The sequence below is a fragment of the Leptopilina heterotoma genome, unplaced genomic scaffold (assembly GCF_015476425.1).
Source record: "Leptopilina heterotoma isolate Lh14 unplaced genomic scaffold, ASM1547642v1 Lhet_58, whole genome shotgun sequence".
Taxonomy (NCBI): domain Eukaryota; kingdom Metazoa; phylum Arthropoda; class Insecta; order Hymenoptera; family Figitidae; genus Leptopilina; species Leptopilina heterotoma.
Genome location: NW_025111131.1, coordinates 1,258,617 through 1,282,197, shown reverse-complemented (window position 1 = coordinate 1,282,197; position 23,581 = coordinate 1,258,617). Strand labels below are relative to the sequence as shown.

Below are 23,581 nucleotides of genomic sequence, written 5' to 3'. Positions count from 1 at the left end.
CTGATGATTTGTCATTTTTCTGATTATTTTTGACAGAATTTTTAGTATGGATTTGATGTTTTGTGAGAACTCTATCAGCTTCTCACTTCACTTCACAAACCAGGCTGACGATACTTGAAGCGTATCTTTTAATTTCTTCAAAATAAAGTTTCTTAGAATAAATTTTAGATATTTGGAATCATTACATATCACACATTTTGAATTTTTAAATTATAAACTTCAATTACTTAAATTAAACAAATTTCAAGTCATAAAATTTTTGTTTAAAAAATCAGAAACCTTCAGAACAATGCCTTTTTTTGCCCACTCGACTCAACTCAGTCACAATGACCAATTTGATACGCACCTTTCTTTAACAATAGATTTTCCGAATCTATTGTGATGATTTTAAAGCAAGAATTGAAGGGCTACATAAAATAAGGGGACGAACGCGAGGCTTGGAAGGGATACTACCAGTCAGGTAGCAGTGACAGGCCTTGAGCCGCTCGCTGCTACCTGACTGATATTATCCCTTTCAACCACGCGTTCGTCCCCTTATTGTATGTAGCCCTTCAATTTTATAACTTTAAAATTCTGCATTTTAACTAATTCAACTTTGTAACATAAAAATTTAGCATCTATGGTATTTTACGACTCTAAATATCTAAAATTTATTTTAAAAAACATTTGTTAAAATAAATTATAAGGTTTGGGTGATAATTAAAAAAAAGATTTTTAAAATAAATTTTAGATATTTGGAATCGCAAAATACCATAGATTCTAAATTTTTATGTTACAAAGTTGCATTAGTTAAAATGCAGAATTTTAAAGTTATAAAATTCTTGCTTTAAAAGCATCACAATAGATTCGGAAAATCTATTGTTAAAGAAAGGTGCGTAGCGAATTGGTCATTGTGACTGAGTTGAGTCGAGTGGTCAAAGAGGCATTGTTCTGAAGGTTTATGATTGTTTAAACAAAAATTTTATTACTTGAAACTTAATCAATTTAACTAATGGAAGTTTATAATTTAAAAATTTAGAATCTGTGATATTTCATGTTTCCAAATATCTCAAATTTATTCTCAAAACCTTCATTTTGAAGAAATTATAAGCTATCTCGTGAACTATAGCTGATATGTAAAAACTGATATCATTTTTGCATTTTAAGCCAAGAGAGTATAAGGTATACGTAAAACAGTCTTCAAAATAATCTGAGTTTATAAACATTATAGGGTAAATGCACTAGTAGTCGGACACTTAAGGATACAATCTTAAATTATGCTTTTTTTCTTGAAATAGCAAATATCTACTGTGTTTATAAGCACATTATTAATTAAAGGAGTTCTTCAGGATTAAAAATCATATAAATTTGTTACAAATAGTTGAGTATTTAATAAAATATAAACATTTTAATAAAAAATTACGAATGCTTTAGTAGTCGGACACTTTTTCCCCTTGTTTCTATAGTCGGACATCTGTCAGATATTTTGAATTTATAAAAAGAAAAAGATAATTTTTTAATTGCTATCTACTGGAAAATGGAATTAAAGCATATTAGAAGTTATTAATATAATATTTAAACCCTATAAGTTTTAATATTTATGATTAATTGTCAACAAAACTTTGTGCCACTCATCGCGCTACTCGAAAATGGTTGTATCTATAGTCGGACACCATGATTTTTAAAGCATTAAATAAAATATTTCTTGTTTAATTATTTTCGAAAATAACACTATTTTAATAAAATATAAACTTCACACATTCGTCTAGTATACTTTTTAAAGCAATTATCACAATGCATCGTTATTTATTTGTCAAAAAACACGAAAGTGTCCGACTACTAGTACTGTCCGACTATACCCGCACTTACCCTATATGATGTTGAAATTAACAAAAATGATTTTAAACATTAAAAAAGGTATAATGCCCTATTGAAAATCCCCATATGGGAAACCACATGGGATCCTATGTCAAAAACCATGTAAAACCCTACTTCCATGAAGGAAACCACGTGGTTTACCATGTGGTTTCCTATGTCAAACCATATGGGAAATTGAGACAAGATTTTAGTTAGGAATAGACATGGGGAATTTGAACAGTTCATCTATGCATAAAACCATATCAAATCCCACATGTTTTTCCCAGTCAAATCCTAAACCGAATCCCATGTGAAAAACAGTATCATTTATTTATAATTATTTTCCCAAGTCAATCCCCAAGTGAAAAACAGTATCATTTATTTATAATTATTTTTCCATGTCAAATCCTAAACCAAATCCCATGTGAAAAACATTATCCGCCTTATTGAATATCCTACATGGGAATCCACTTGGAATTTTACAAGGGATTTCACATAGGATTTTATATGGGAATTGACATAGGATTTCATGCAAGATTTCACCTAGGATTTAATAAGATATCACATAGTATTTTATTAAAGATCCAATGAAGAAATTTTCAAAGGATTAAAAATTATTTAATAAAAAATTAAATAATAAATAGTATTAGTGTTACAAGTCATCAAAAAAGTAAAAAAACGATCATTTGAAACACGTCCTCTCTGCTACAGGTTCTCAGCTTTTATATACTTCCAGAATCGTCTCAACAGCGAGAGAAGTCACTTTCGCCACCTAGCGGTGAAAGTATAGGAGCGACAGTAATCTTTAACATTACTAAGGAAACCATGTGGTATACCACGTAGGATTCCATGTGGTTTCCTACGTGGGGATTTACATGGGATTTTACTTAGGAATTTAAGTAGAAATAAATTCCCAAATGAATAAGCCAAAAAATAAGCCAAATTGTTGTTGTAGAACTGTGAGAATCAAAATATTATCACCCAAGATTGACGTGAAAACGCGATGGAACTCTACTCACGATATGATTGACCGAGCTTTAAAAATGGAAGGGTGCTTTAAAGTTATTATGCGAAACGGATAAAGATCTTCAACCGCTGCAGCTATCGATGTCCGAGTGGGATACTTTTAAACGCGTTGTGAAATATCTACGCCATTTTAAAACTGTCTCAACAATTTTGTCTGGAGAAAATTATGTGACCTTGCCGTCAGTTGTGGTCGCATTTAATATGCTAATTGACAAAATTGAGTTATCAATAAATCATTTAGAAAGAGAAGATAAAAGCGTGATAAGTCGAGAAATTCAAAGAGCCCTTCGATCAGCATTGGAGAAACTTATGAAACATTACAGCAAAACCAATTGGATATATTGTGTTGTATTGGTGCTTGATCCCAGATTTAAACGTGAAACGTTTTACATGACAACGTGGGGAAAAGAAATGGTTCAGTGGTCCATGGCGAAATTCGAAGAGATGTATCAGACATAGTATTTTGTTCAACAAAGTCTGCCACAAATTCAACCTGATCCCAGACAAGTTGAAACAAGTGATGAAGATGATGATGATATTGATCCCTCAGCACTATTTGTATCTAAAAATTCAAAAAGACAACATTCAACACCCCATCACAGTAGTCAACTCCCAGAAGACTGGCGCAAAGAACTCGATCACTATTTAGATACTGAGCGAGCTGATAAAGAAACCGACATTCTCAAATGGTGGAAAAATCACGAACATAAGTTTCCTAATTTATCACGCATGGCAAGAGATTTCCTGAGTACCCAAGCAACCTCAGTTTCTGTTGAGCGTTTATTCTCACGTGCTTCCTTAACCATACGTAAACACAGAAGTAGTCTTTCAAAAAGTTCTTGTCGTGAACTTTTATGCTTGAATGAGTAGACTTCTCATAAAAAAAATTCCTGTTTTTAAAGATTCTAATAAACAGAAAGTTTTTCATCAATTGTATTTAAATTGAATTTCAAAAATTGTTTCATTTGAATTTAAATTAAAAAATATGCTTTTAAATAAAAATATTATTTAAAATCCTTTACATAATAAGTGCAATCTTTACATCTCGTTTTTATTTTTAAAAAATGACTTTATTTAATAATATTTGCAAAAATTTAACACAACATTTGGAATTTTTTTTTATTTTTTTTTAAATTAAAATTTGAATTAACTGTAGTAAAAATTATTTTTAAAAAAGTATTTAATGGAGAAGCTCTTTGAACCATCATAGTAATTCACGATGAAGAAAAAAACTCGGAAAATATTCAAGAATAGTATATTTCGTAACGAGTGCGAGCAGTTGCTAATTTTTGAATGAGTGCTTTTTTTGGAACAAAAAGATGAACGAAGCGAAGCTTCGTAGCTTCTGTAGGCGAAGCGAAGCTTCGCCTACAGTTTGTTACAAAAAAAGTGGTCGTTCAAACATTGGCAACCGCTCGCACAAGTTACGAACGATATTTTTCATAACAAGGTGCAAAAAAGTGCCCTTTTTAGCACCGCGTTATGAAAAGTAAGTATTTGTTTAAAGTTAATAAATTCTTAAAAGATAATTTTTAAATTAAAAAAAAAGTTTTTTTTGAAACAAATATCTTTTTCCTTTCAAGTCATGTTATTTTTCATCGTTTCTAATGTAATTTCAAAAGCTACTATTATTCTTGTTTTTTATTTTAATGTTAAAATTGTATATATTAACGAACAGATATTCTTTAAATAAATATGTATTTAAATAAATTAAGTGAAGCGTATCTGCAGATTAATTATGAAGAGGATTCACAAAGAAATTAAATTAAATTTTTAAAACGAGGATATCATTATTCTCGGTCGATTTTCCGAGAATCTTGATCGGAAAAGCCGAGACGATACTGGGATCTCGATTATAAAAACCGAGAATATACAAATTCTCGATCGTTTCTCGTATCGTCTCGATCGAATGCAGCTCCTCAAAATCGTTTCTTTTTGACCTAAAAACAATTCTAAAAACTAGAAAAAATTTTTAGGATGCCGTTTAACCCTGCCTAAATATCAATACTTTTCCCATATAATTAACATGGGATTTTTGCACTTTTTAGAAAATAATTTTTGTTTCGTTTATAATACTCTTTGACTAACCAACAATGCTTGATTTTAATTCTATTATAATTTCTTTAGATAGAGAAATTTTCATATTATCGCGAAAAATTTATTACACAAGTTTTAAAGAGGTCAATTTCAATTTCATTTTTATTGATTTTTCTGATTATTATGCTAAATCTACTTATTAATTAATTTTTATTCGGTATTTCATTGAAAGTTTCTTGTTTTATGCATCCAATTAGACCATAACAATAATTTTAATTCATAAACTATCCAAGAATCACACAGTAGACTGAATACATTTCAAATCAGGCATGTCGACTAACTTCATGTTATAGAAAAAAAATTGTTTTGCTTGGCATTTTTTTTGCTTTTGAGTATAATTTAATTTTCTTTTTTGGGTCTTGTAGATGGTCTTGTCCTCTTCACAATCCAGTTTGAAATTTGAAAAAATATTTAAAATGATAAAATAGGGGATGATTTTCTGAAAATAAATAAGATCAATTTTCTCAAAAACACCACCTTTTTTGTTATCAAATTTTTACTACAAATTCTTAAAATAATTATGAACATTTCCTATGAATTTCAAGCGGGCTAAACCATTCTGTCAATCAAGAGAATTTTTTTTTTAATATTTATTTTTGCAAATTTTCAAATTGTTAACTTGCATTTTTAAAAACATATGAATCGTTATAACATTGTTGACGTAAACGTTACCATTTTGAAAATTTGTAAAAATAAATATTAAAAAAAAATTCTCCTGATTGCCAGAATGGTTTAGCCCGCTTGAAATTCATAGGAAATGTTCATAATTATTTTAATCTTTTAATATCTCATATAATACAGCTACCATGTAGGAGTAGAGAAGTATGTATATGTATCCCTTTTGACTGTACTTGACTGCGTAAAATCGCCATGCACGCAAATTGGCATTCCGGAAATTTGTTCACTAATATTAGCGCCCCTACAGGAGAAAATATATACCCTCCATGCTGTCCATGATAAGTTTTGTTTACGTAAATTATTGGTTATGTACCAAGTTGATAATAACAATAAAATAATAGAATTTGGCCAATGGGTCCTGGTTTCGCCCTAACCTCAAAAAATACCCTAAAATCGGTAAAATGGTCACATTTGATTTATCAAAATTGAATCTAACCGCATATTGATAATTTTCTCACATTCCTTAATTTAAATAAACTATTCTATAAGCTTTTCAATTGAAAATTCATATAAAACATTAAATATATCGAACCTTACCTTAAAAACACATCGAAGATTCCAAACAAACAAATTATACCATACACAGCGCAATCAGAATTATGTAAGCACATCAAAGTTACAACTTAGGTGTTTTTATGATTGCTGATTACGAATCCGGTGTTAGTTTATCAAAATTCAAAATTGTGGATCCAATATGGCGAACAATATAATAAAAATTTATTTGGATTGGCTTGAAAATCGTTACTCAGGGGTTTCCGGAATCACTGATGACGAATCCCATGTCAGTTTTTCAAAATTCAAAATGGCGGATCCAATATGGCGGTTTTTATTATTTTAACGATTATTTAAATTTATTACTCGCGGTTTTCCGGGACCTTTGATAACGAATCGTATATCAATTTTTATAATCTTAAAGTCTTACGAATTGTTAGAAAACAATTCGTATTACTTTAAGATTATAAAAATTGATATAGGATTCGTTATCAAAGGACCCGATCAACCGCGAGTAATAAATTTAAAATAATCTTTAAAATAATAAAGACCGCCATATTGGATCAGCCATTTTAAATTTTTAGAAACCAACATGGGATTTGTCATCAGCGACCCCGAAAACCCACGAGTAACGATTTTCAAGCCAGTCTAAACAAATTTTAATTATATTGTTCGCCATATTGGATCCGCCATTTTGAATTTTGACAAACAAACACCGGCTTCGTAGTCAGCAGTCATAGAAACACCTAAATTGGAACTTTCATGAGCTTACCTATTTTTTTGCGCTGTGTATGGTATAATTTGTTTGTTTAGAATCTTACATGTGTTTTTAAGGTTAGGTTCGATAGATTTAATGTTTTATATGAATTTTCAATTAAAAAGCTTATAGAATAGTTTATTTAAATTAAGGGATCTTAGAAAATTATCAACATGTGGTTAGATTCAATTTTGATAAATCAAAAGTGACCATTTTAACGATTTTAGGGTATTTTTTGAGGTTAGGGCGAAACCAGGACCCATTGACCAAATTCTGATGGCGGATTCAGATTCAGCGCATCGAAATACATCGGAATACATATGTCTCGACCCCAGATCAAGACACTTTAATTTTTTGTGGCTGTGTAATTGAGGAATAAAAAACATAATTAAATTAATTATTTTGATACAAAGGAATAAAATTAATGAATTTTTATAGACTAGAAAACATGATTAAAGATAATTTAACAAATATATAAGGTAAAAATTAATACTTTTTTATGATTTTATAATTAATAAATAATTTTTAATTTTATCTAATTTTCTAATTACTAATTAACTAATTTTCCAAAATAATACAAAAATTAAATAAATTTTAGAAATAATTTAATTTTTAAAAATTCTGTATATTTGTCATTTTTAATATTTTTATTAATTACAATTAAATAAATTGTACCTCTAGAGGTACTTATTAGCAATTCTTTCTTTTAATTTTTTTAAAAAATTATTTTAAGGGGATTTAAACTATTATGACGTCACAATTTGTTCACAGCATGTGTTATAAAGCTGTGACGTCATCATGGTTCAAATTCCCTTAATGAATAACAAAATTAAAAAAAATGTTTTTCATGTTTTTCGTTTTAATTTAACATATTTTATATTATGTATATTTTTATAAACAAAAATCCCTTTATGTATATTCTTTATATTAGTTTTTATTATTGCAAAAATATTATTTTTATAATTTTCAACAAACTAAAAGTTACTGCCCTGTTTTATCATACTGTTATGCCTTTACGTAGGCAACCCGCTTTACTCCACCTTTCTGTTGTGCGGCTATTTTTCCCAAATCAAGTCGTTTTGTGGCTCGTAGAAACATCGTATCGAGACCAAATAAATTATTACTTATTCTTTATTTATTTTTTTTTTAGGGTAAAGGCTCACTTTTTTTATAAAATGCTTAGTTTTCTTTTAAAAAGTGATCAAAGTAGAAAAATACAGGAATGTGGGGGAGAGTGGGTTGGCAACACTGACAGTTCTCGACCTCTAACCAGGGTTGGAAAATGACGCGTCATTTTTGGTTTCTGATGTAGATTACGTAGAATAAGTAATTTACGTAGACAATGTAGAAAACCCATGTAATTTACATTTTCAAGATGGCGGCTATTAAAAGACTAAAAAAACATAAAATAACCTTTTGAAAAGTTTGCTTTTCAAGTTATATCACGTGACAAAATACATTAATGTAAATTGCGTGGAAACTCTTGACGAAAATTACCAAGTAATCTACATATAAACAACTACGTAGATATACCTTAGGTAGTTTACGTTCCCAACCCTGCCTCCAACGCCGTTAAAGATACGCGAACGTATGACGTCACCCACTTGAATAACATTGTCACGTCATACGTTCGCGTTTCCATGGATTGTATTCTCTCCCTGTGGAGAGAACGACGCGTTAGTATCAACGCGTTCATACCGACGTCGCACAGTGTGGAAAACTGTTGATTTTTGTGACAAAATCGTAGAATTCTTGACAGAATTGATATAATTTAATAAAAAAAATTGTACATGAAAGCTGAGTTTCTATAGATTATGGGAAAAATACGGAGAAATTCCTGGAAAATGTTTTAACCTATAAAAAAATTACGCAAAGTTGGAATTTGACTGAAGAAAAATGCTTTTTATTGTACTGACAACACAAAAGCGTTGAAATCATTATCTTTATTGACTACACTTACGTAGTTTTTTATGCTGAATACTAATCCGATGCCTGAATTGTTGAAAAAAAATTAGAAATATAAATCCGCCATGTTTTTTTTAAAATGGCAAAGTGATTTAGATTTAATCCTTTAAAGCCCGAATTATTTCCACCGATTCGATTTCAACCACATTTGGTATATAAGGTTTTTTGGGGTCGCTAATTACGTATCTGAAGTCAAAATTCAAAATGGCGGATCCAATATGGCGGACAAAAAATTAAAAATTAATAAGATTTATATGAAACTTGTCACTCGGGGGTTTTTGGGGTCGCTGATTACGAATCTGAAGTCAAAATTGCAAAATTCAAAATGGCGGATCCAATATGGCGGACGAACAAATTTAAAATTAATAAGATTTATACGAAACTTGTCACTCGGGGGTTTTTGGGGTCGCTGATTACGAATCTGAAGTTAAAAATGCAAAATTCAAAATGACAGATCCAATATGGCGGACAAAAAAAATAAAAAATAATAGGATTGACTTAAAACTTGTCACTTGGGGGTTTTTGGGGTCGCTGATTACAAATCTAAAGTCAAAATTGCAAAATTCAGAATAGCGGATCCAAAATGAAAGACAAAAAAATAATGAATTAATGAGATTGGCTTTAAATTTGATACTTAGGGTTTTTGGGGTTGCTGAGGTTGAAATGTTAACAATCATAATGGTGGTTCCAATAAGGCGAATTATGTTTAAAATTAAACCTGAATAGTAAAGGTAAGGTCAACCTTAACCACAATAAAAGTAAGAAATTTAATCCATTTATGAAAGGAAAGGGTAGAAAATGACTCAGCTATAAAAAATAGGTCAATGTTCCGCCCAGTAATAGTAAAATAATTACCCCGGCCGGCGTAGGCAAGTGTAGAAAGTGATCCAGCCGGTAAAGACAAGACCAGTGACCCGGACAGTAAAGGCAAAGACAATCTGCCGCTAAGTTAAAGTGAGAAAATCTATCTGTCAAAGGAATGGGTAGGACCTGCTGGACCACTTTCTACACTTGCCTTCGACGGCTGGGGTAATTATCTTACCACTTTTGGGCGGAAGATTGACCTCGTCTTTGCTGTCTGTGTCATTTTCTACCCTGATAAATTTTCTAACTTATACTTAGCGGCAGATTGAACTTGCCTTTACTGTCCGGGTCATTGGTCTTGCCTTTACCGGATGGATCACTTTCTACACTTGCCTTCGCCGGCCGGGGTAATTATCTTACTATTGCTGAGCGGATTATTGACCTATTTTTTATAACTAAGTCATTTTCTACCCTTTCCTTTCACAAATGGATTAAATTTCTTACATTCATTTAGCGTAAGGTTGACCTTAGCTTTACTATTCAGGTTTAAATTTTAACATAATTCGCCTTATTGGATCAACCATTATGATTGTTAACATTTCAACCTCAGCAACCCCAAAAACCCAAAGTATCAAACTTTAAGTCAATCCCATTAATTTTTATTTTTTTGTCTTTCATATTGGATCCGCCATTTTGAATTTTGCAATTTTCACTTCACATTCGTAATCAGCAACCCCAAAAACCCCCGAGTAACAAGTTTTAAGTCAAACCCATTAAGTTTTTTTTGTTTGACGTATTTGATCTGCCATTTTCAATTTTGCAATTTTTACTTTATAATCGTAATCAGCGACCCTAAAAACCCCCGAGTAACAAGTTTCAAGTCAATCCCATTATTTTTTATTTTTCTGTCCTCCATATTGGATCCGACATTTTGAATTTTGCAATTTTTACTTCATATTCGTAATCAGCGACCCCAAAAACCCCCGAGTAACAAATTTCAAGTCAATCCTATTATTTTTTTGTCCTCAATATTGGATCCGCCATTTTGAATTTTGCAATTTTTACTTCATATTCATAATCAGCGACCCAAAAAACCCCCGAGTTACAAGTTTCATATAAATCTTATTAATTTTTTATTTTTTCGTCTTCCATATTAGATCCGCCATTTTGAATTTTGCAATTTTTACTCAATATTTGTAATCAGCGACCCCAAAAACCCCCGAGTTACAAGTTTTAAACGAATCTGATTAATTTTACAATTAATTATTATATTAATTTACAAAATTTTTAAAAATCCTTTTAAAAAATTTTCTTCTATATAGGACTATGTTATATAAGACCCTGAACAATTGTCCGGATGTATGTATGGATGTATGTGTGTGTGTATGTGTGGATCCCGATTTTTGTGAACACGATAACTCGAAGAGGTTTTAACGAATTTGGCTAAAATTTACCAGGTATATTTATCATAAAAATATCTCGAAATAGATTGATAAACTTTAAGAAATTCTCAGAAAAAATTTTTTTTTGACTTTTTTCTAAAAAAATTTTTCTTTCAAAAATTTTTCTTTCAAAAATTTTTTTTTAAGTTGGTTATTAAAGTTAATATATAATAAAATCTTATTCTTTGCATCAAGACGAATCGATTGGTATATAAAAAGTATATATTGTATTTAAATTTATAGAATTAAAACTAATTATAGACAAAAAATTTGCACTTTTAATAAAAATTCATTTTTCTTAAAAATCATGTTGCTGTAGGGGAGACTGGGGTAAACCCGCTCACTTTTTTTCAGATCGGCTAAAATCTAGGAAATTATTTTCTAAATCCAAGTTAATTTATATCATTTGAAAGCTTATGATTTCAACTAAAAAAATAAAAAAGAGTTTTTGATTTATCTTTTTTAGTTTTACTTAGAGAAACTTTTTAATAAACATATACCAAATTTTGAAATCACAATTTTCCAGGGTAAACCCGCTCACTTTATCTTTTCAAGACGGAACAGTTTTATTTTTTAAATATTAAAGTTCGTCTTATTCCCGTCTTAAGTATGATTTATTATTGATAATTTATGAGTTGTATAAACAATTCTACAAACAACAAATTGGTTTAATAAATAATGAACATAGATTTCATGAATTACAACTATGGATTTAAATAGTGTTATAATTTATTAAGAGAAAGTGAAATGTAGTTACAATTTTGGTTTTAATAAGTCATAAATTGTGTTATTGTTGAAATATAATACGTGAAATTATTTTATTCTGAATTTTAAATTTAAAACTAAGTGAGCGGCTTTACCCCGACTTCACGTGAGCGACTTTACCCTCAGTGTATTCCTCACATTTCAGAATAAATTTAATTAATTAAATCTTTTTAAAATAAGACAAAACTATATATGTACTTCGAAGAAGGACATCCAATGGCAACAAAAAAAATTTGCCAGATAAATTAATACTCAAAAATAATGATCGAAAAACTTAAAAATCCAAAATACGTTTTTTTTTCTGACACCTCTAAAAACATTTGATCGTCTCTGATTCTATGTTGAATTCATGAAACTAAACGAAAGTTCGTTAATATAAGTTAAATGTTAAGTACTATTCACAGTACCAATATTTCCATGTTAAGTTGAGTTCATAGCGTCAAATCGCTAGTGAGCGGGTTTATCCTGTGCGCGGGTTTACCCCAGTCTCCCCTACAATAAAATGTTATTATTTATTGAAAAATAAATCAAAAATCTTATTCTTTGCATCAAGACGAATCGATTGATGTATATACAGTATATATTCTATTGAGCGTTATAGAATTAATTACAATCAAATTTGAAAAATTCACTTTTTTACTAAAAATTTTTTGATTATTTAGATTCATATTACTGTATAAGAAAATTTTATTCTTTCTATTAAGACGAATGAACTTTATTTTGTAAATGTTAAATTGTATTAAAAATGATTTAAAAATTAACAATATTAAAGTCCGTATTCCGTTTGCATATATATATATTTTGTCTGTTCGCTTTTAGTATGTCTGTTCGCCGTTAGAGGGAGCAAAACTCCCCCCGCTGCGAGGGCTACTTGGGATTGAGTCCCGAGCAACCTTCACAGCGGGGGTCTGCGATGGCTACTTGGAATTGAGTCTCGAGCAACCTTCACAGCGGGGGTCGCTTGACCCTCAAACCCTCATTAAGGAAAACTGCTAATGACTTTTCTATTAATAATGAAAAATATAAATTTTTAAATAGTAACATTTTTAATTTTTAAATTAACATATTTAAATTCCTTACTTTTTCACGATTTTATACATATGTTGTTTACCAAAAAAATGTTAAAATTTAAAGATTAAGTTAAATATTTATTTAATAATAGGTATGGTTTTTGGTAGAGTTAACTTCATTCTATGTATCTGGAAAAATAATAAATTTTTTTAATTTTAACATTTTTTGGTAAACAAAATATGTATAGAATCGTAAGAAACTAAGGAATTTAAATATGTTAATGAAAAATAAAAAATGTTACTTTTTAAAACATTTGTATTTTTATAGAAAAAGTCATTAACAGTTTTCCTTAATGAGGGTTTAAGGGTCCGAGCGACCCCCGCTGTGAGGGTTGCTCGGGACTCAGTTTTGACTTAGTGTGCCGTATGGTGGGGGAAGGCTTCTTTCCCTCACGGGACTAACTTGGACATCACTCCTTGTATGTAGTGTAGAGAGTTAACAATCGTGCTTCGTGAGTGGTATATTCATTTTTTGAATATATCACATTACTATTTGATATACTTTTTTTTATTTTGGATAACATTAGATATTTTCTTTTCTTTTTTTTGTATAATTTCTCTACAATTTGTAGAGAGTTAATTAAAGTGTTTTGTGAGAGGTATAGTTATATTTTTTTAAATATTATATTATCATTTGATATAGTTTTTTTTCATTTTGAATTTAAAGGATAAAGAAATTCACATTTTTTTTCTGTTTTGAATAAAATTTGATATTTTTTCTGTTTTGAATATCATTTGATTTTTTTTATTTAAAAGATAAGAAAAGAAATATTGGATAAAATTGAAATTTGGATATTGGGTGAAATAAAAGATAAGAAAAGAAATATTGGATAAAATTGAAATTTGGATATTGGATGAAATAAAAGATAAGAAAAGAAATATTGGATAAAATTGAAATTTGGATATTGGATGAAATAAAAGATAAGAAAAGAAATATTGGATAAAATTGAAATTTGGATATTGGATGAAATAAAAGATAAGAAAAGAAATATTGGATAGAATTGAAATTTGGATATTGGATGAAATAAAAGATAAGAAAAGAAATATTGGATAGAATTGAAATTTGGATATTGGATGAAATAAAAGATAAGAAAAGAAACATTGGATAAAATTGAAATTTGGATATTGGATGAAATTGGAATTTAAAGTATTTAAAATTTAAAATGGATTAAAGAGAAATATATTGAATGAAATTGGAATTTGACGTATTTAAAATGGAATAAGGGAATATATTGGATAAAATTGGAATTTGACGAATTTGAAATAGATTAAATAGAATATATTGGATAATATTGAATTTAGGCTTATTGGATATGTAAATTGGATGAAATTGGAATTTGACGAATTTGAAATATATTAAATAGAATATATATTGGATAAAATTGAATTTAGGGCTTATTGGATATGTATATTGAATAAAATTGGATTTTGACATATTAAAAATGAATTAAATAGAATATTGGTTGTTGAATTCAAAAACATTGTTTTATGGGTTAAATATGATTTGATTGGTTAAATGTTGATATGTTGGTTAAATAATTAAATATTGGATAAAATTGGAATGTTGCTTATTTGAAATGGAGTAAATACACTTTATTAGTTGAAATCTTGAATATTGTTTTATCAGTTAAATATTGGTTAGTTTGTATTATTGATATAGGAGACAATGATTTTGTAAGAATTGATGAAATTGTGATGCAGAAAATATAAATTGGGAAAACGTAATTATTATTATCAAAACCCACAAATTGGAATTAAAGTTAGATTAAGAAGAAAATATTGATTAAAAAATGTCGAGAATAGAAGGTCATGTTAATTTAAGTGCTAGAGAATATAGAGAAATACTTAATAATAAAAAAATGTTAAGTGATAATCATATTTATGAATTTGGAAAAATTTTTGAAAGAGAATCAAATTCTGTGTTTAGAATGCAAAGTACTTTATTTGTAAATGAAGATCTGCTTGAATATATTAGACCTATTGGAGTAGTCGAAAAACATATTCAAATACTATTTAGTGGTCATAATAAGAGGGGTCATTGGATTTGTACGTATTACGATGGAGTAAGAATTTATATTTTTGATAGTCTTAATGAAAAATGTCTGAATGGAGATCAGTTGAATTATTTAAGTAAATTATATCCTTTTAAGCCACCAGTAGTTTTTGTTACTGTCGATCAACAACCAATGGGTAGTGTTGAATGCGGAGTATATGCAATAGCATTTGCAACATCATTATTTTATAATGTTATGCCAAACACTGTTAATTACGAAAGCATAAATAACAAAATGAGGCAGCATTTAAACAAAATGTTTCAAGATAATCGTCTATGTCAGTTTTCAGAGATGAGAAGATCGAATATGAGACATTCGATTATAGAGTGTGATTGGAAGCGTCTTTTGAAATATGAAAAAACAATTTCTTATAATTTTTTGAAGACACACCCTTAGAGTAATGTAAATAAAAATAAAATTGTAACAATGGAGCAGTCAAAGGCTACGTGTTCTTTGAATCAAAAAAATGATAATAATTTTAATTCAATTAGTAATAATGATAATAGAGGCTGTATAATTGAGCACTCCAAAAGTAAATGTCTTTTAAATGAAGAAAATGATAAACAAAGATTGTGTGCAATAAAAGCTAAAGAAAGAATGAAGAAAGTAAGGCAGGAAGAAACGGAGGAGCAAAAAATAATTAGGAGAGAGAATGATAGGTTAAAAAAACGTAATAGACGAGAAACAGCAACTAAAATTGAAAAGAAAAAGCTCCAAAAAATAAATTCAGAGGCTAAGCGATTTTTGAATGAAAGAAATGATAAAAGTTGTAATTCTACTACTAATAATGACAATAAAGGTTGTATAATTGAGCACCCCAAAAGTAAGTGTCTTTTAAATGAAGAAAATGATAAACAAAGATTGTGTGCAATAAAAGCTAAAGAAAGAATGAAGAAAGTAAGGCAGGAAGAAACGGAGGAGCAAAAAATAATTAGGAGAAAGAATGACAGGTTAAGAAAACGTAGTAGACGAGAAACAGAAACTGAAATTGAAAAGAAAAAGCTCCAAAAAATAGACTCAGAGACTAAGGGTTTATTGAATAAAAAAAATTATAAGATTTTTAATTCAACTAATAATAATGATAATAGAGGTCGTATAATTAAGCAACTAAGGAAAAAAGGAACAGAGGAGCAAAAAATAATTAGAAAAGAGAATGATGGGTTGAGAAAACGTAATAGCTCAGAAGCAGAAATAGATTTAAGAAATAAACAAAAACTTACATTAGGAGTTGCAATTATGCTTTTTGAAAATTTTGATGAATGTAAATTTGAACAAAATTATTTGGGTTTGTTGAATGTTAAGTGCGAGTTTTGTGCTGCATTACATTTTATGTGTGAAAGACCACTAGATAAAAAATTTAGTAGTTGCTGTCATAAGGGAAAAGTAAAATTAGATGATTTAAATGATTATCCGATTTATTTACGTAATTTATTAAATGATTCCAACTTGGAAGGTAAAAATTTTAGGAAAAATATTCGTTCTTATAACAGTTCTTCTGCTTTTGCCAGTATGGGAGCTAAATTAGAAATTCCTAAAGGGTATGGTCCTTATGTTTTTCGTATACATGGACAAGTGTATCATAATACATATACTCTTCATCCTAATGATGGTGACAGTTTAAAATATGGTCAGATGTATATTCTTGATAATAATGAAGCTGTATTTGAACGATTAAAAAATTGGAAGAAAAGCAGGCGCAAAACGCCTACATCTAGGGTTTCGTGGCATTTAAAAAGAAAAAAAAATTTAAAAAGAAAAACTATGGATGTTTAATTAATGTACAATTAATTTCTATAAATTGATTCTCCACCAATTAACATTAACATTAATAGAGAAAAAATAGAAGCAGGCATTTACGAATCCTGTTTTGGTTATCATAAACCATTGTGGTTAAGACTGACTGACTGACTGATTTGGGATCTATAGTGCCCCAAATTACGACGGACAGACGGACGGACGGACGGACGCCAAAGTGAAACTATAAGGCTTTCGGCCATGGGCCACGAAACCCTAAAACAGGTTCTACATGGGATGCCCGACACGACACGACGTGCCCCCTCTACTCTATCTACCAAATGCTTTCCCCTACTGACGGAGGAGAAGTTGGTATTAGAGAGAGGGCCCGTTTCACGTGTCGGATATCCCATGTAGAACCTGCTTCAAAATGAATCGAATAAAAAATGTTTACCACAATTACTGGAAGGAATTGATAAATTTTTAAGAGAGGTTAGTCTATTTGCAGATACCTTGAAAATGATAAGAGAAGTAGAATTAGAAGAAGAAACTAGAGCGAAATTGGAAAATAAACCTATAAGGGATATTCAAATGTGGATCAAACGGGATAGATCATTAAATCAAAGTAAATTCAATGTACCATCTTGTAATGAAGTAGCAGTTGTATTTGTGAGTGAAAATGGTGAACCTCCAGTGGATCGTGATATATGTATACATCCAAAAGGTTCTGAAAGTATTCCCATTTCTATTCTTAGTGCAAACGCTGATCCTATGATATATCCTTTAATGTTTCCTTCAGGTGATTCAGGATGGACTGTAAACATTAAGCAAATCAATAGTGTTCGTAATGTTACTGCTTTACAATTTTATATGTATCGCCTTTCTTACAGAGGAATGTTTAATCCATGTACGCAAACAGGAAAATTAAGTCAACAATTTATAGTTGATATTTGGTCAAAAGTCGTAGCTGGACGCATAAGTTTCATTTATAAAAATCAAAAACAACTTCGAGTAGAAATGTACTGTGGATTAATGGATTATGTACATAATAAAGCAAATAGAGAAAATGTAAAACCAGAAAGAATAATTATTTTACCATCAACATTTACTGGAGGACCACGTTCTTATCAACAATCTTTTATGGATGCCATGCGATTAGTTCAAGAATTTGGAAAACCTGATTTATTCATTACAATGACATGTAATCCAAAATGGCGAGAGATTAGAGAAAATTTGTTAGAAGGTGAAATTGCGTCTGATCGACCGGATATTGTAGCTAGAGTTTTTCAACAAAAGGTAAAATCGCTTATGAGTGAATTAAAAGATAAAAATATTTTTGGATCAGTTCTCCCTTATGTGTATGTAATAGAATTCCAAAAGCGTGGATTGCCACACATACATTTAATTTTATTTTTGGAAAAAACTTTTGCGATTCGTGATGCAGAATCTGTAGATAAAATAATATGTGCAGAAATTCCAGATGAAACAAAAAATCCAGAACTTTTTAAAATTGTTAAACAATTTCAAGTCCATGGACCTTGTGGAAAGCAAAATATGAATTCGCCTTGCATGAATCCGGAAACAAAAATTTGCGTGAAACATTATCCAAAACCATTTTGTTCAGAAACAAATTATGATTCAAAAAACTATCCGGAATATAGACGAAGAAATGATGGTAAAAAATCATTTTTTATAAAAAAGATGGAACAATTAAATGCACTGCAGACAATTCGATGATTGTACCATATAATCCGTATTTGAGTAAAACATTTGAATGTCACATTAATGTTGTAGCATGTGGTAGTATAGGTGGTGTGAAATACTCATTTAAGTATTGTTTTAAGGGCCATGACTGTGCAATAGTAGGTATTAAAGATGATAATGATTTAATGCACTATGATGAACCTCAACATTATTTGAATACACGTTATGTATGTCCACCAGAAGCAATGCATAGATTATTCGAATTTAATATGCACGAACAATCACATGCGGCATACAGATTAGCTGTGCATTTACCTAATCAACAAGCAATATGTTTTAAAGAAGGAATGGAGCAAGAAGCGATTGATAAAAAATATAAAAATACAACGTTAACAGCATGGTTCGAATTAAATTCAAAAGATCCTGAAGCACGCCAACTTTTGTACTCAGAAATACCATATAATTATGTATTCGTTGAATCATCAAAAACTTGGGAAAGAAGAAAAAGAATGACAAAACCTGTAATTTCTCGAATGTATTTTGTCAGTCCAAAAGATATTGAAAGGTATTTTTTAAGAATTTTATTACTATATGGACGTGGTGCTAAATCGTATGCAGACATAAGAACATATGAAGGTGTCACATACAGTACTTTTGTAGAAGCTGCCAAGGCAAGAAATTTAATGATAGATGATAATGAATGGGATAATTGTTTATCTGAAGCTGTAAGTATGAAGTTTCCTAATGAACTTTGTCGTCTGTTTGCATATATATGTGTATTTGGATTGCCTGCGAATGCTGTTGATTTATGGAATAAGTATAAAGAGTATATGGTTTTTGATAATAACACAGGTCAACAAAAAAAGACTAACTTTTTTTTTATGAGATATCGGAATGGTTTCCGATGTATTTTTGGACGCTGAACACGATCCCGACTTCCAAAATTGCCCATCACGTCAGGATTTTGAGAAAAGTGGGGGTAAAGACCCCAAAAACGCTTTTTTGAGGATTTTCAACATTTTTTTTCTCTTTAACCTGACGTGCTAGAGACTTCCACAAGGTCTTAAATTAAAGCTTGTAATGTGCACTAGAAGACCCATATCAATAAAATAAAAAAAATTAGAAGTTTTTTTAAAAAATGGGGTTGAAGGCACCAAAAAGGTGGGTTTTTCGATTGCTTTAATAGACTTCATGCTATTGCTTGGATTCGCTTAAAATTTGTTACTCGGGGTTTTTGGAGTCGTAGATTACGAATCCAAAATTAGTTTTTAAAAATTTAAAATGTCGGAACCAAGATGGCAGATATAAAAATTAAGAATTTCTTGGATTCGCTTAAAAGTTTGTTACTTCAGGGTTTTTGGGATCGCTGATTACGAATTCGCCATTTTGAATGTTTGAAAACTAATATCGGATTTGTTATCAGCGACCCCAAAAACCCTAAGTAACCATTTTCAATCGAATCCAAGCAATTGCAAGAAGTCTATTAAAGCAATCCAAAAACACACATTTTTTAGTGTCTTCAACCCCATTTTTTAAAAAAAATCTTAATTTTTTTTTATTTTATGGATATGGGTCTTGTAGTGCACATTACAAGCTTTAATTTAAGACCTTGTGGAAGTCTCTAGCACGTCAGGTTAAAGAGAAAAAAAATGTTGAAAATCCTCAAAAAAGCGTTTTTGGGGTCTTTACCCCCACTTTTCTCAAAATCCTGACGTGATGGGCAATTTTGGAAGTCGGGATCGTGTTCAGCGTCCAAAAATACATTGGAAACCATTCCTATATCTCATAAAAAAAATGTTAGTCTTTTTTTGTTGACCTGTGTAATTTACCTGCAGAAATTTCAATACAAAAATCGTTAATTTTAATTAACGAAGTACTTAACTTTCATGGGTTTTTCTTACATCAATTTGGTTTGCCAAATATAGATCATAAACTTCTTAATGATTATGATTTTGTAGATTTAGAAAATAATGAACTAGCATTACGATTGTTGAAAAAAGAAGCTGTTATTCTCATTGAGAGTTTAAATAATGATAAAAGTCAAATTTTTTATGAGGTTATGATGGCAATACATAACGTTGATTGTAAGAATAGGTATATTTTTGTCGACGGACCTGGAGGAAGTGGAAAAAGTTATTTACATAATACAATTATCACTGCTGTTGAAAGTGAAGGCTTGATAGTTTTACCAGTTGCATGGACTGGTATAGCTGCTAATCTTTTAAAAGGTGGTCGAACATCACATTCTTTGTTCAAGTTTCCTATACCGATTAATGAAATTTCAACATATGTAATATAAGTGGGAGGTCAAAAGAAGCTGAACTTTTGAAAAGTGCCAAAATTATTATTTGGGACGAAATAACAATGGCACCTAAATATGCTTTAGAAGCAATGAAATTGATGTTAAGAGACATTACAAAATGTAAGAAACCTTTTGGAGGTAAAGTTATTTTTCTTTCAGGAGATTTTCGACAAACTTTGCCAATTGTTCCACACGGCAATCGTACTCATATTGTTGAGGTATGTGTAAAAAATAGTAGATTGTGGAATCATTTTCAAACTAAGTCTTTACATTCTAACGTTAGATTAGATAATAATCAAATCGAATTTTCAAACTGGTTATTAAATGTTGGTGATAGTAAACCACAAAGTACATTTGAAAGAGAAAATGATGTTTTAGAAATTCCGCAAGATAAGATTTCGAATGGGAATTTAATTGATGAAGTATAATGATCCTCAATAAGTCGAAATGATTGACCTGTTTTTTCATCTTGCATTCTTTCATTAACCAATTCTGAAGTATCAGACATGAATGAACGCATTTTTTTAAAATTAGAAGGAAAAGAAGTAGTTTATTATGGTAATGATTCTCATGTCGATGATGATGACCCAAAAGATATAAATAATATAGTTCCAATAGAATTTTTAAACAGTTTAACACCAGATGGTTTACCTCCTCATAAACTATCATTAAAGGAAGGATGCATAATTATGCTTTTAAGAAATATTAATTTAGTTCAAGGATTGTGTAATGGGACTCGATTAGTTGTCAAATCTTTATTAACAAACGTAATTTCTGCAGAAATAATTACTGGAAAATATAAAGGTGAAATAGTATCTATTTCTCGTATTGATTTATCGCCATCACAAGATGTATTACCTTTTAAAATTGTAAGAAGACAATTTCCAGTTATACTTGCTTATGCAATGACTATCAATAAATCCCAGGGTCAATCATTTGATAAAGTAGGAATATATTTGCCAATTTCAGCATTTGGTCATGGTCAAGTTTATGTTGCTGGTTCTCGAGTAAAGTCGAAAAAAAATCTAAAAATTCATGTTATTGGTTCTGCAGCATATAAGAATTCAGAATGTCCACATAAATTATATATAAAAAATGTTGTTTATCATGAAATACTTTGATGTAATGCTATATATACATAACTATATTAAAAATGTTGTTGATGATGATGATAATTATGATAGATTGCTTGAACAGTTAATTGCTGTCTACTATATGAAAAAGTAACTTAATAATTAAAAAAAATGGTATACATTTTTTAGTGGTAATATACATTTTTTCAGAAGCATAAAATTTATAAAGATTTAAAAAATTTTATTACATTCTTAAAATAATGGTAAAATTATAACAAGTTATAATTTTGTTTATACTTCTTTGGTTTAAGGGCATAACAGTATAATTAAAATCTGAATTTGCGAAATAATTTTAATAGTCATTTTAAGGGGTAAGGTCACTGTAGATGCTTCCAAAAATTGATTTTTTATTAGTTAAAAAATGTTTTGAACATTAGAGAATAAAGAAAAAAAGGGTTTTATATGAGTCCAAAATCGATTTCATTGAAATTTCGAGTGTTTATATGTTGCCTATACATTGACGTGAACGCGACGTGCTGACGTCACAATGTTGATCAAATGGGTGACGATAGCAAGCGTTCACATCGCGTTCCCATGGAACGAAGAGCCAATTTTACCGTGGATGCTGGGCCCCTTCGGAACGACTACCTGCGTCGGTTGACTACTTGATGAGCAGAAACTGCATAGAAGATAGTACAAATACAGAAAGATGTTTTTATGGTGCTGGAATTGCAGATTAATGGTAAACATTTTTTAATAGTAAAAATTTTCACTTTTTCATAAATATGTATTATACATTTTAAAAGTTTAAAAGTTTTTTTGTCGAAAAATGATTCTTTTCAAAAGATTTTGATTTTTTGCAAAGTACACAAAAATTAATATTTTTTAAAATCCCTACGTGTTTATTTAGCTATTCTCATGTAGATAATGAAAAAATTTTATATTTTGTTTCAGATTCAATTTTGCACCCGCGTGCCGCGAAGCTCTTCAAAGGAAAAGCACTTTACAAAAATTGTCTGTAGTTTCGCCATTTTGTAATATCTTCTATTGTTAATTTGTATTCTTTTATTTAAATATAAGACTAATCATATTTCACATAAATATATTTGTATTCCTTTTCCTTATATCAAAAAAATTCTTAAAAACAGGCGCTTTTATTACATTTACAGTGGCTTACCCTTTAATAAAAAAATGGAACTAGTGAGAGTTACACTGACTCCCAAATTTAGTGTTTCGTTTACAAAATATACAAACATTTTTTATTTATTCATTAAATTCTTATTTTTAAATGTGGTTGCTTTAATTTTATCAGTAATAACTTTCTTCTTTATATTTACTGATATAAACATTTAAATGTATTTTTTTATTTTTTTAGAAGATAAATTTTTCTGTTATGAATTAAAATTTTTTTTAAATGTAGATTTATTTTTAATGTCAGATAACTCAAAAGTATTCCTTTTTTTATTTTATTAACCCTTTGAGTCATACATTTTTCATTTCATTGAAATCTATTGAAACTGGTTACTCGGTGGTTTTTGGGGTCGCTGAATACGAATCTGGCATCAGATTTTCAAAATTCAAAATGGCGGATACAATATAGCGGACGCGATAATAAAAAATGAACAGAATTTGCTTGGAACTCGTTACTCGGGGGTTTTTGGCGTCGCTGAATACGAACCTGGCATCAGATTTTCAAAATTCAAAATGGCGAATCCAATATGGCGGACGCGAAAATAAAAAATGAACAGAATTTGCTTGGAACTCGTTACTCGGGGGTTTTTG

The 23,581-nt window shown here is 29.7% G+C and overlaps 1 protein-coding gene across 5 annotated transcripts in view; it reads right to left on the bottom strand.

The window, feature by feature from the left end:
• The window catches only part of LOC122508914 (zinc transporter 1), a 316,952-nt gene that overhangs the window by 282,928 nt on the left and 10,443 nt on the right, over nucleotides 1-23,581 (bottom strand). The window lies entirely within an intron of this gene.